Below are 12,017 nucleotides of genomic sequence, written 5' to 3'. Positions count from 1 at the left end.
GCATTTTTACATATAAGCATAGTAAATGCAGTGGATATATTTTTTCAATTATTGATAGACAGCCAAGATGGAATTTCTGGATCAAGGACATGAGAATTTTAAAATGGATATAAATAATTTATTTCAAAAACCATCTTCCAAGTTATACTATAAAGTCAGAATATGTTTGTGACCTAGGAGGCTGAGGTAGAGGATCATAAATTTGAGGCCAGTCTCAACAACCCTGTCTTAAAATAAAAGCTCTCTTGTGTTCAATGTCCAGTGCTGCTAAAAAACAAAAACAAAAACAGAACACATTCAATTCAATTTCCCATTCCTTCTACATCTAAGAATAATAATGGTTATTTCTTTTAGTAAGATACTCTAATACCTCAGAGTACCTTTGGATTATCAAGAAAAGACCCCATTCTTCAGGGTTTTGTCCTTAACTTCCTCCTTTGAAAAACATTATACGTGAGCTGAAAAATCCCCACATCCAGTCCTGTGTTTAGGGGACAGCCCAGGATCAGCCATGCTTGGATTTCCTTTTTGTTGGGGCTCTACATTTTCACCTCCTCATCCAGTCTCAAACCCTTAATGTTAGCATCTTTCCATAGCCTACTGAGTCCAACAGACCATTTTCTAGTATCAACATTTATTGGTTTGTTTCTTATGCCCTGACATTCTCCAGTTCTGCCCTTTTTATCAACTTCAAGATATAGCTTCCTAACTGTTCTCAAAGCTGTTTTCAGACCTTCCTGGAATGGTATTAACACAAACATCTAAATCATGATCCAAGTCTAAAATCCAACATATGTCCCTACAAATTCTCTGGCTAGTCTTTTTTTTTTTTTTTGGAAGAGCGGGGTACCAGGGATTGAACTCAGGGGCACTTGACCACTGAGCCACATCCCCAAACCTATTTTGAATTTTATTTAGAGACAGGGTCTCACTGAGTTGCTTAGTGCCTTGCTTTTGCTGAGGCTGGCTTTGAACTTGCATCCTCCTGCCTCAGTCTCCTGAGCTGCTGGGATTACAGGGTGCAACACTGCACCTGGCTTCTGGCTAGGCTTTTAAGGCCTAATCCCAAACCAACTCTGGAGCCCATCTCCCATCACTCATGTTCATGACACACTTCTCCAGCCAAAAGTCTATACATGGTGTCCCCAAACACAGCAGGCCTATTTTCCTGCATTCATATTATTTAAAGAAGCCTTCCTCCAGGGGCTGGGGTTGAAGCTCAGTGGTAGAGCGTAGGCCTAGTACATGTGAGGCCCTGGGTTCATCCTTAGCACCACATAAAAATAAATAAAATAAAGGTATTGTGTCCAACTACAACTAAAAAAAATAATAATAAAAGAAGCCTTCCTCCAACTCTCCACCTATGGAAATCCTGCATATCCCACTAAGTCCAACCAACATGGAAACAGTTGTTCTTTCAGAACCCTACTAAATTCTCTTCAGTACCATCATCTTTTAACAGTTATACCTTTGCTGGCTTAGCTCACATACATTCCCTTAACTCCCCGCTCCCCCTCCAATGCTGGGGATTGAATCCAGAGCCTTTTGCATGTTCTGCAAGGGCCCTACCAGCTAGCTGATTCCCCAGCCTCTTTTGTTATTATTATTTACTATGATTATTAGTGGTACCAGGATTGAATCTAGGGACACACTATCACTGAGCTACATCCTCAGCCTTTTTCATTTATTTGAAGACAGAGTCTCTTTTTGTTGCCCAGATAGGCCTAGAACTCCAGGGTGCAAGCCATCCTCCCGCCTCAGCCTCCAGGGCAGCTATGATTACTACATATGGGGCCTTTACACCAGTCTTCAGAATTTTATTCTATTTTGAATACCCACTTCTCTAGTTAAATAAGGAAAGCAAAATGCTCTTACACAAACTTAGGGGTTGAGCATTGGAATTTACTAACCTGAGGCAGACATTAAACCCTAACTTTTTTCCCCCTCTTTCCACGTAGGAGGGAATAAAGCTGGCTATATATAGGTGATATACCAAATAACTATTTTTTTCCCACCTTAGTATTCACGTCTTTGGGTCTCCAAACAAATGGAGGACAGAGACAAGATCCTACAAAAATAAAAACAAAAAACAAAACAACCCCAAAAAACAAAACGAATAAACCAAAACTCAGAGTTACTTCCATTTTTTGAGGATCTCAGCATATTGAAAATGGAAAATGTGCTAAGAGCGGTTTTCAAAAACTGGCGTATTTTAAGTCTTCCCATTGCACCATCCTTTTCTCAATCCTGCCGTCTTATTTTCGCTAGACTCTTATATTCACTCATTTTATTTTTTACAAAATATATTTAGTTGTAGATGGACACATAACTTTATTTTTATTTTTTTACGTGGTGGTGAGGATCCAACCCAGGGCCTCACCCGTGCGAGGCAAGTGCTGTACTCCTGAGCCATATTCCAGTCCTTTAATCTCACTTTAGGAGACATCACAAATGGAAAACTGAAATAACCTCTGATTATATTATTCTGGACTGTTTTATATTAGGTAACTAGTAGGCTACAAGCTCCGGGGCACAGAGCGATGACTCTGCAGGAACGGTGGCGCCGGCCCACGTAGCGCCGTGCAGCGCACTCTCGGCCGGGTAAAGCAGCCGGCGCCGGGATCCGCCCGCGACCCGTCGGGGCCTGCACTCTCTGCACAAGCAAATTACCCTTCATGACGGCCGACCCACTTCCCACCCGTTCAATCAGCTGCCATTCACCCCTTCAGGGAAGGGCACTGGATACCCGTCCCAGGGTCAGGAACCCAGGGGGTATAACTTTTTGTTGGATTGTAAAGGCGGGAGGCGCGCCCACTAAGGCACCAGGGCAACAGAGCGCGGGAACGCCATCCGACCCCTCCGCGCCTCAGGACGCGCGCGACCCCGATTACCGCCCTCCTTCTTGCCTCCTGTCCAACCAACAACCACTTCCTGCCTCACTCTCGGCCAATCCTCACACTCCACGAAGAATAGCCCTAGGGGGCGTATGGAAAGGTAAGTAGAGCGATGATCACAGCGACCAACCGAATCTAGGAGCTTGCGAGGTGGGGCGGGACTTAGTGCTAGTCATAGCTACTCAGAATCGAGGGGCGGGCCCAGGGCTGGGTTTCGTGCGGTGGGGCTCGGTCGCGCGGCAGCGGCAGCCGAGGCCTTTTGGTTCTGCAGCACGTGACGGTCGGGCCGCCTCCGCCGCTGTCTTCACTGCAGCGCGGGGCCAGGTGTGCGGGTGGGAGAAGGCGCAGGCACTGCCGGTGGTCCCCGGGAGGCTCGAGGTGAGACTGGAGGCCTGCACGCGTCCTCCGGCCTGTGAGGACCTCGGGGGGCCTGGGAACGCTACACCGCGACCAAAGGGGTCGGGCGTGGCCAGCGGCCAGGGATTGGGCTGGCTTTTCGAGGGCCCAGGCTCCGGCGAACTCGCCGGCCAGGAGGGGTGAGGCCTCAACCCGGCCCCTTGAGTTGGGGAACCAGGCCCAGGCCGCGCCACCGGGGTCGGGAGGCGTGGCAGGTGCCCTGGGCCTCTCTTGACCTTTGAGAAGGCGAACTTGTTCTTATGGCTTTGCTTCCAGGGCATTCTTAGGCCTATTACTGGCTGCTTGGGCAGTTTCGAGGTGGGCAGTTTCGGTGGTCCCCGGGAGGATCGGGCCTAGTGGGTTCCCCTAAGTAGCAGGGAAAGATGAATTAGACTAAGAGAAAATATGTAGGATTACTATCGCAGGTTCAGAATTTGAAATAAGACCCCTAAACGGAAACGGGACCCTAGCACCCTGAAGAGGAAGGAGAATGTACTAGAACGCGCAGTGGTTGGAAAACTTTAGGCTTAACCATTACAGCACTTACTCGGGGGGTGGGGGGGTGGGGAGTAATTCAGTCGGAGATTCCACCCGACATTAAAAGCAGGAAAACAACCTAAATCTCACCTAGCCTAGCACACTTCGCTTTACAGTGGAGGAAACTGAGGCGTTAGAGGCTTGAAGCGACTGGTCCAAGGTCATGCGATTAGTTTAATGGTCCTGTTGGGATTTTAATTGACTGCTAAGATAAAGGCCGTGGTTCAAGCACTTCATCTGCCATTTGTTGCTGTGCGAATTTGGGCTTTTACCTTTGTGTCCCACGCCCTAGGAATAGATTATTAAGTAATACCTTATAGACTTGTGAAGATTGAATTAAAATGCTTATGCAGGAAAGTCATATGTAGTAACTGCTCGATCAATAACTATTGCAGTAAACCATTATAGTCTAAATGCCTTGGTCCACTAAACTGACATCCTAGTCTTTGTTGGTCCTGTTTCTCAGGGCCTGAAGTCACATTTACGTTGATGGGAAGAAGAAACTGTACCCTGTGTTGCCATGACAAGCCATTGCTAGTTGAGGGAGGTTAAACTGAGCTGAATATTAAAAGGTTGAGAGGACAAAGGTAAACCATAGTTAAGTTTCTTTACCTCTAATTTAGGAAATGGAAGGTTTTTTGCTTAATTTTTTTAAATAATTTTTTTAAAGGGAAGAATTAAAAAAAAAATTTTAAGGGAAGATTTAAAAAACCTTCTGTTTTTAAAAAAAAAAAAAAAAAACCATGTGGGAATTCTCCTTTCCATCAGCCTGGGTACACAAACTAGCCAGGTCACTGGTCATGAGAAGGCCCTAGTGAACTGTGTATTGGAGTGAATAACACAACAGAAATTTTCATACTTATCTGAAAATGGGTGTTAGCCTCTCCTTCTCCACCTTACTATCTTAACTCTACAGTTCAATTAGCTTATTATCTTTTAAGAACACTGTGACAGTTTTGGCAATCACACCATTGCATCCTTTTAGTTACAGAGTTCACTTGCCCTGCAAGATATCCTAAGGGAATAAAGTAGCAATTGGTAAGCTTAAGCAAGTTTCTTAGACTTGAATTCTGAGGCCAGTATGATAACTAGCATATGTAACTCTTTAGTTTCCACCTCTTCAAAGTGGGAGAGAGGGTCTCCTGGATACCTCACCTTTAGGGGGCAATAAGCTGGTGAATATAAAACTATTTTGAAAAGTATAATGAATTAGACAGAATTGGCAGTTCATAATAATTCCTAGGAAATAATGAAAGTACCTAAGTTCTAACGTAGATAGATAGCTTATTGCAAAACTGTGGCTCAATGGTAGAGTGCATGCCTAGCATGTGTGAGGCACCACATTAAAAAAAAAAAAAAAAAAAAAAAACCTTACCAGGAAAGTGCTGGTTGAATGCTGTGTTATAACAACAGATGTACTCCCCCCCCCCACTGAGCCACATTCCCAGCCCCAATAAATGCACTTGTAAATTAAGCTTAACTGTGAACTGTAAAAAATACTTGAGAATAAAGAAAAATAATTTAGAGGATCTTTAGCATATATTATTGGTCACATCTTAAACCTATTTAGTTAATAGGAAAAAAAGTGCTATGGAGGAGCTGGGGTTGTAGCTAGTGGTAGAGCACTTGTCTATCATGTGTGAGGCAATGGGTTCGATCCTCAGCACCACACAAAAAAATAAAGGCATTGTGTCGAGCTACAACTAAATAATATTTAAAATTTAAAAAAAATTTAAAAGTGCTATGGAAAAATCAGTTCTGATGTTCCTGTTAATGAAAAACAAAATCCAAAAATGTAAATGAGGCAGTATAGATCTATTTATTTTATTTTTGAGGTGAGTCTGTTTGTATTACCCAGGCTGGTCTGAAACCTCTGGACCTTACCTTAGCCTTCAAGTTACTAGGACTGTAGGAATGTGCTATCACACCCAGCTGCATTTATTTCTATTATTTATTTTTGGTACCTGGGATTGACTTAACCACTAAGCCACATCCCCAGTCCCTCTTTATTTTAAAAACTTTTTGGGTACCTGGGATTGAACCCAGGGGCTCTTAATCATTGAGCCACGTCTCCAGCCCTTTTTAATATTTAGAGACAGGGTCTTGCTGAGGTGCTTAGGGCCTCACAAAGTTGCTGAGGCTGACATTGAACTCTGGATCCTCTTCCTTCAGCCTCCTGAGCTGCTGGCATTACAAGCATGTGCCATTGTGCCTAGACAGGCATTTACAATAAAGACCAGTCTGAGTTTTATGTATTTCCCTTCCTTGAATGTTTTCATTTTTTGACTAGATTGAAGTAGTAAAATCTGCAGGTTCAAAATATAGTGGGAAATATGATAGTAGTAGTAAAATGTTCATCTGTGATTGGAATCAAATTCCTTTTGGGAGGGCGCTGGGGTTGTGGCTCAGCAGTAGAGCGCTTGCCTAGCATGTGAGAGATGCTGGGTTCGATCCTCAGCACCACATAAAAATAAATAAAATATTGTGTCCAACTACAACTAAAAATAAAAAATAAAAAAAAATTTCTTTTGGGTCGTTCCTTTCCAATCTAAGATTTTTACAGTATTTGTCTTAAAAGTCAGTTTTGTAACCATTAAATTTTAAAAACTGTTAAGAGAAATATTTAGTAATAGCAAAAATTACTCCTTATCTTGAGCAAATGTGGTAAATCAGACACTATCATAAGTACTTTTACATGTATTTTGTTTTATACATAGTGTTGTTACTGTCGTTTTAGAGATGAAGAAACTGAGGCCCTGAAGTTAATAATTTTACCCAAGGTGACAAGTTTTTAAATAGCAATCCAGGGATTGTGACTTGGATTTTTGCTTATGAACACGTCTCTAGCTGTGACTGTAGACAGATTAAGTAATTTCTTTTGGTTTTAATTTCATTACATATAAAATGGGGATAATAGAACCTCTTGGGATTTTCTGAATGGACCTTATTAAGTATGATGTTTCTGTTTTTGAATATTAGTAGACTACTTAAGCTGTCTAACCTCACAAATAAGTCTTAAAATTTTAAGAGGGCATACTAGATGAATGAATAGCTTATATGAAAGAAAGACTCCCTCTTTTTATTTATACACTGCCTATTTTTAAAATCAATGTTTTTTTTTTAAAACAATCAAGAACATGAGGTCATTTTTTCTGTTCCTCTTTTTAATTTTTCATAGATTAAAGAAGTTAGAATGGAAATTTTTTTTCTTTGTGAGTATGGAGGGGGCGGTGGGAGGGAGAGAGAAGTAGGTTTTGTTGTGGTTGTCTATGCTGATCTTAAATTCCTGGGTGCAAGTGATCCTTGTGCCTCAGACAGCTGAGTAGTTGGGACTATAGGCATATGCCACAGCACCTGGGTTGGAAATTTCTTCTTTTAAGAAAGAAAGTCTAATAAAGAAAAGCCCCAAACCAAGTGGCTCACAAATAAATTTTAGCAAATACTTAGGGAAAAATTAAAAATAGTTCACAGATTCTTCAAGGGTTTCTAGCTCATTCTGTGAAGCCAGTACTAACCTGATACCAAAACCCAAATAAGAGACTTTACAAGAAAATAGACCACTGTCTCTTCTGAAAACAGATGCAGAAATCTTCAGTAAAATGTTAGTAAACTGAAACCAGCAGCATGCAGTATTGTATAAAAAGGATTATATACTATGACCAATTGGAATTTATCCCAGGAAGGCAAGGTTGGTTCAACATATAAAAATGAATGTAACATATCACATTAATAAAGGACAGAAACTGTTCATCTTAGAGAAAAAATATCCTTTCATGATAAACACTTAACAAACTAGGAATAAATAGGAACTTTGCCAGCCTGATTCAGAGTCAAAAGAAGAAAGAATCTCTTTATTTGGAAAGATAAAACATAAAACTGGCAATAAGCTTAAAAATACTTTGTTCCAATTTGTTTTAAAGATTTTTTTTTTGTTGAATGGACCCTTATTTTTAAAAAGTTTTTTTAGTTATACATGGACACAATATATTTATTTTTTTATGTGGTGCTGAGGATCGAACCCAGTGCCTCACATATGCGAGGCAAGCTCTCTGCCACTGAACCACAACCCAGTCCAAATGGACCCTTATTTCTGCCTTTTGACAAATTTAATATTTCTGCTAAGTATTTGCCCATTTTTAAAGTTGACCTAAATATTGTCAGGATTTGCTGAAATATTATAGAGTAAATTTGCTTTTGTGTGGTGGCACATGCCCATAATCCCAGCTGTTTGGTAGACTGAGGCAGGAGGATTGTAAATTTGAGGTCCGCCTCAGCAATTTAGTAAGGCCCTATCAGTTTACAAAGGGCCAGGGATATAGCTCAGTGGTAGAGCATTTGTCTAGCATGAGTGAGGCTCTGGGTTCAATCCCCATTATGCCAAAAAAATAGAAAACAAACAAACAAACAAACAAAAAACTTGTGTTGGTTGAAGTCTCATGTAAATGTATAGAAAATAACATGGACTTTTAAAAATTGTGCTGAGAACAGTATTGTAATTTACAAAAAATAATTTAAGGGGTTTCATTAAAAGTAATTGAAGGACAAGGAAAAAAGATGAACATGGAAGTTTATATCTTATACACTGTTGGATATAAGAGTTGAAGAAATCACATAATGTAGTTGCAGGAAAGCAAGTTTACAATTAATATAGCTTATTATGTAGAATCCTCTAGCCATATTAGATGTTTTGGTCAAATGAGAATTTAATAGTTGGAGGTGTAGCTCAGTAGCAGAGCACTTGCCTAGCATTTCCTGTGTTCAATTCCCAGCACTGGAAGGGAAAAAAATAATATATGAGAATTTAAAATTTAGTCATCTGATGTACATGTTGTGTTTTGAAGACCAGGACATTTGAGTATGCCTATAAAGTGTACCTGACTGATAGATGAATTATATTTTCATATTTTCACAGCAAGCTGTTGAGCAACTAGTTCTAAACACACATCTAAAATAGAGAAAGGAGGACTTCTGGAAGTTAAATAAGCCGAAGGAGGCCATACAGAGAATCAGGAGAGACAGGAATTCAGGCTTCTCTGACTTGACAGGATATTCTGTCACATATGCTGCTGCCTTTTGTCCGAGGAATTAATTTTCTGAATTTCAGTTTTTAAATAGGCAACTTCCATTTCTATAAAAATAATTTCACTCTTCTAAAAGTTAAAAGTGAAATGAAATATTAAATGTGAGTGGATTAAGTGCTTTTGAAGGTTCCTTCTGACCCTAATAATTTGAGAGTTGGGCCTTTTTGCTTTGCCTTTGGGAAACTGGGAAGCAAACCAAAAATCATTGTCTTATAAATGTGCTCTATTTTCTTGGCTTTGTGTACATTTGTTCATATTTGTTTATATCATTACAGAGGATAGAGCTGCTTTGACCTGGGGATAGGTAGATAATTGTTTGATTACCAAACCCCTCCCCACACTTTTTTTCTGGTGCTGGAAATAGAACCCAGGACCTCAAACATGGTAGTCAAGAATTCTACCACTAAACTACACTTTCCATCCCTTAGGCCCTTCTTTTTCTTTCTTTTCTTTCTTTTATGTAGTACTGGGGACCAGGAACTAGTACTTACCACAGATCTAATCCCCTATATCCGCATCACCCCAATCCTTCTTAATTGAGAAAGACTATCTCACCAGACTTATGTTTCTTATCACATATCTGAGTCTTGCTGTAGTTTTTATAGAGAACCAAGTTAATTTCAAGCTGGTTTCTAGACAACTTTGACCAGATCTAAAGAACTATCTTCACTGATCTAGTAATACTTTATTCAGATTGTACTAGTTTGTATGTGTGTTTGGTGGGGGGGCTATAACCAATTTTATCCACATCAGTAATTGAGTTTTGAAATTTTAGTCTTTTTGGTGTTGTTCTGTATAGAATGAAAATATACCATAAGGTTTTTTTTTTTTTTTTTTTTTTTTTTTGGTACCAGCTTTGAACCCAGGGGTGCTTAACCACTGGGCTATGTCCCCAGCCCTAAGTTGCTTAGAGCCCCACTAAGTTGCTGGGGCTTGCTTTGAACTTGCTATCCTCCTTCCTCAACCTCCTGAGTTGCTGGGATTACAGGCATGCATCACGGCACCTGGCTATAGTATTGTTTTTATTAACTTTGCTTACGTTAAGGTATATCATAAGACAATACTCACATTCACATATAACTTAAAGCTGTTTTCTAGTGAAAACAATGGACTCAGATGTTAAAAGACTTTCATATTTGTAGTTTTGATATTTAATTGCTAGTTCTCTGTAGGTCTAGGCCTATAAATGTAATTTGTAATTTTACAAGACAGAATTTAAATGGACACATTGTAAGACAGTTGTGTAGCACTTTTAATTAGTAGCCTAATAATTAGTTATAGCCACCTAGCAGTTGCTTCTTAGCTCAGTGGGACTCTGCTATAGAGAGTTTGAGTTTACAGACTTATAATAATTTATCTTTTAGTTGTAGTTGGACACAATACTTGCACCTATCTATCTATCTATCTATCTATATTTATTTTTGTGTGGTGCTGAGGATTGAACCCAGGGTCTCACACATGCTAGGTGATCAGCTGTACCGCCGAGCCACAAACCCAGCCCTGTTTCAAGTGTATGTTGTGAGGAGGGTGACTCTTGACAGAAAACCAGTAAATGAAGAAAGTGGTGGGTTTCAAGCATTAAATAAAATTATGAGGAACTGGGGTTGTTGCTCTGTGGTGGACTGCTTGCCTGGCATGTCTAAGACGCTGTATTTGATCCTCAGCATCACATAAAATAAATAAAAGTATTGTATCTGTCTCCAACTAAAAAATGTTTTTTTTTTTAAATAAAATTATGAGGGAAACTGCAAAAATGGCATTCAGGAATGTAAGAAACTTTGTGTTCTATGAAGTTGAATTATAGGAAATGTAGCTGGGCTCAGGGCCACATGCCTGTAATCCTAGTGGCTAGGGAGGCTGAGGTAGGAGGATGGTGAGTTCAAAGCCAGCCTCAGCAAAAGAGTGCCCCTGAGTTCAGTCCCCAGTACCCTCTACCTTACCCCCCACACCCGCCTTATACCATCTTCCCCCACCCCCCCAAAAAAAAATAATTGTAGGAAATGTGTTTCTTTAGAGGGAAAGGTTAATTCATCTTTTTTTTTTTTTTTTTAATATTTTTAGTTATAAGTGGATACAATACCTTTATTTTTATTTTATTTACTTAGTTTTATGTGGTGCTGAGGATCGAATCCAGGGCTTCACACATGCTAGACAAGTGCTCTACCACTGAGCTACAACCCCAGCCCCTGGTTAATTCATCTTAAAAGTAATTCCTTTATTCCCTGAAAACTTGCTGAGTTTTGCAGATTTAGGGACACTTGCTGTCTGTGTCCTTTGGGATAGGAAGACTCTGCTTTTTGTTTTTAAAAACATTATTACTCTGTTCCTGAGCTACTTGTTGTATTTCTTTCCGGTAATCTTAGAAACTGTTGGTGACAACAACAAAGTGTTTATGGTTTTAGAAGGTAGGTTTCTTCATTTTTGCAGGCCCTTTTAGCTGACAGCAAGGAGATATGTGTGCATCCTAACTGATATACATCATTTGTAAATATTTCTATATGCAACCCTCTGTATATTAAGCTAAACATGTTTTCATACTGATGTCTCTAATTCTTTCCATTTCCATATGGATTCCTCTAGCCACCTCCCCTTACTTAATCTTTAAATCCCCCCCCCCCTTTTTTTTTTCCTGATACCAGGGATTAAATTCAGGGGCATTTAACCACTGAGCCACATCTCCAGCCCTTTTTTATATTTTATTTAGAGATAGCTTAGGCCCTCACTAAGTTGCTGAGGCTGGTTTCTTTCTTTTCTTTTTTAGTTGTAGTTGTATTTATTTTTATAGTTGTATTTATTTTTCAGTTGTAGTTGGACACAATACCTTCATTTTATTTACTCATTTTTATGTGGTGCTGAGGATCAAACCCAGAGCTGCACACGTGCAAGGCAAGTGCTGTACCACAACCCCATCCCCTCTTTTTTTTTTGAGCCACAACCCCATCCCCTCTTTTTTTTTCTTTTAATAGTTTTAGTTGTAGATGAACACAATACCTCTGTTGTATTTATTTATTTTTATGTGGTGCTGAGTTGCCTCACAAGTGTAAGACAAGCATTCTGCCACTGAGCTACAAACCCAGCCCCTGCTGAGGTGGGTTTTGAACTCCCAGTC

The 12,017-nt window shown here is 40.0% G+C and overlaps 1 protein-coding gene across 1 annotated transcript in view; it reads left to right on the top strand.

The window, feature by feature from the left end:
- The first annotated feature begins 3,108 nt into the window (after window positions 1–3,108).
- The window catches only part of Canx (calnexin), a 33,949-nt gene continuing 25,040 nt past the window's right edge, over window positions 3,109–12,017 (top strand). The window contains exon 1 of the mRNA XM_076856546.2: window positions 3,109–3,272. The gene's annotated coding sequence lies outside the window, so the exon portion shown is untranslated. The remainder of the gene's footprint in view (window positions 3,273–12,017) is intronic.

This window comes from Callospermophilus lateralis, chromosome 5 (genome assembly GCF_048772815.1).
Source record: "Callospermophilus lateralis isolate mCalLat2 chromosome 5, mCalLat2.hap1, whole genome shotgun sequence".
NCBI classification, from domain to species: Eukaryota; Metazoa; Chordata; class Mammalia; order Rodentia; family Sciuridae; genus Callospermophilus; species Callospermophilus lateralis.
Note: the sequence above shows the minus strand (reverse complement) of the source record. Positions and strands in the feature narration are given on the sequence as shown.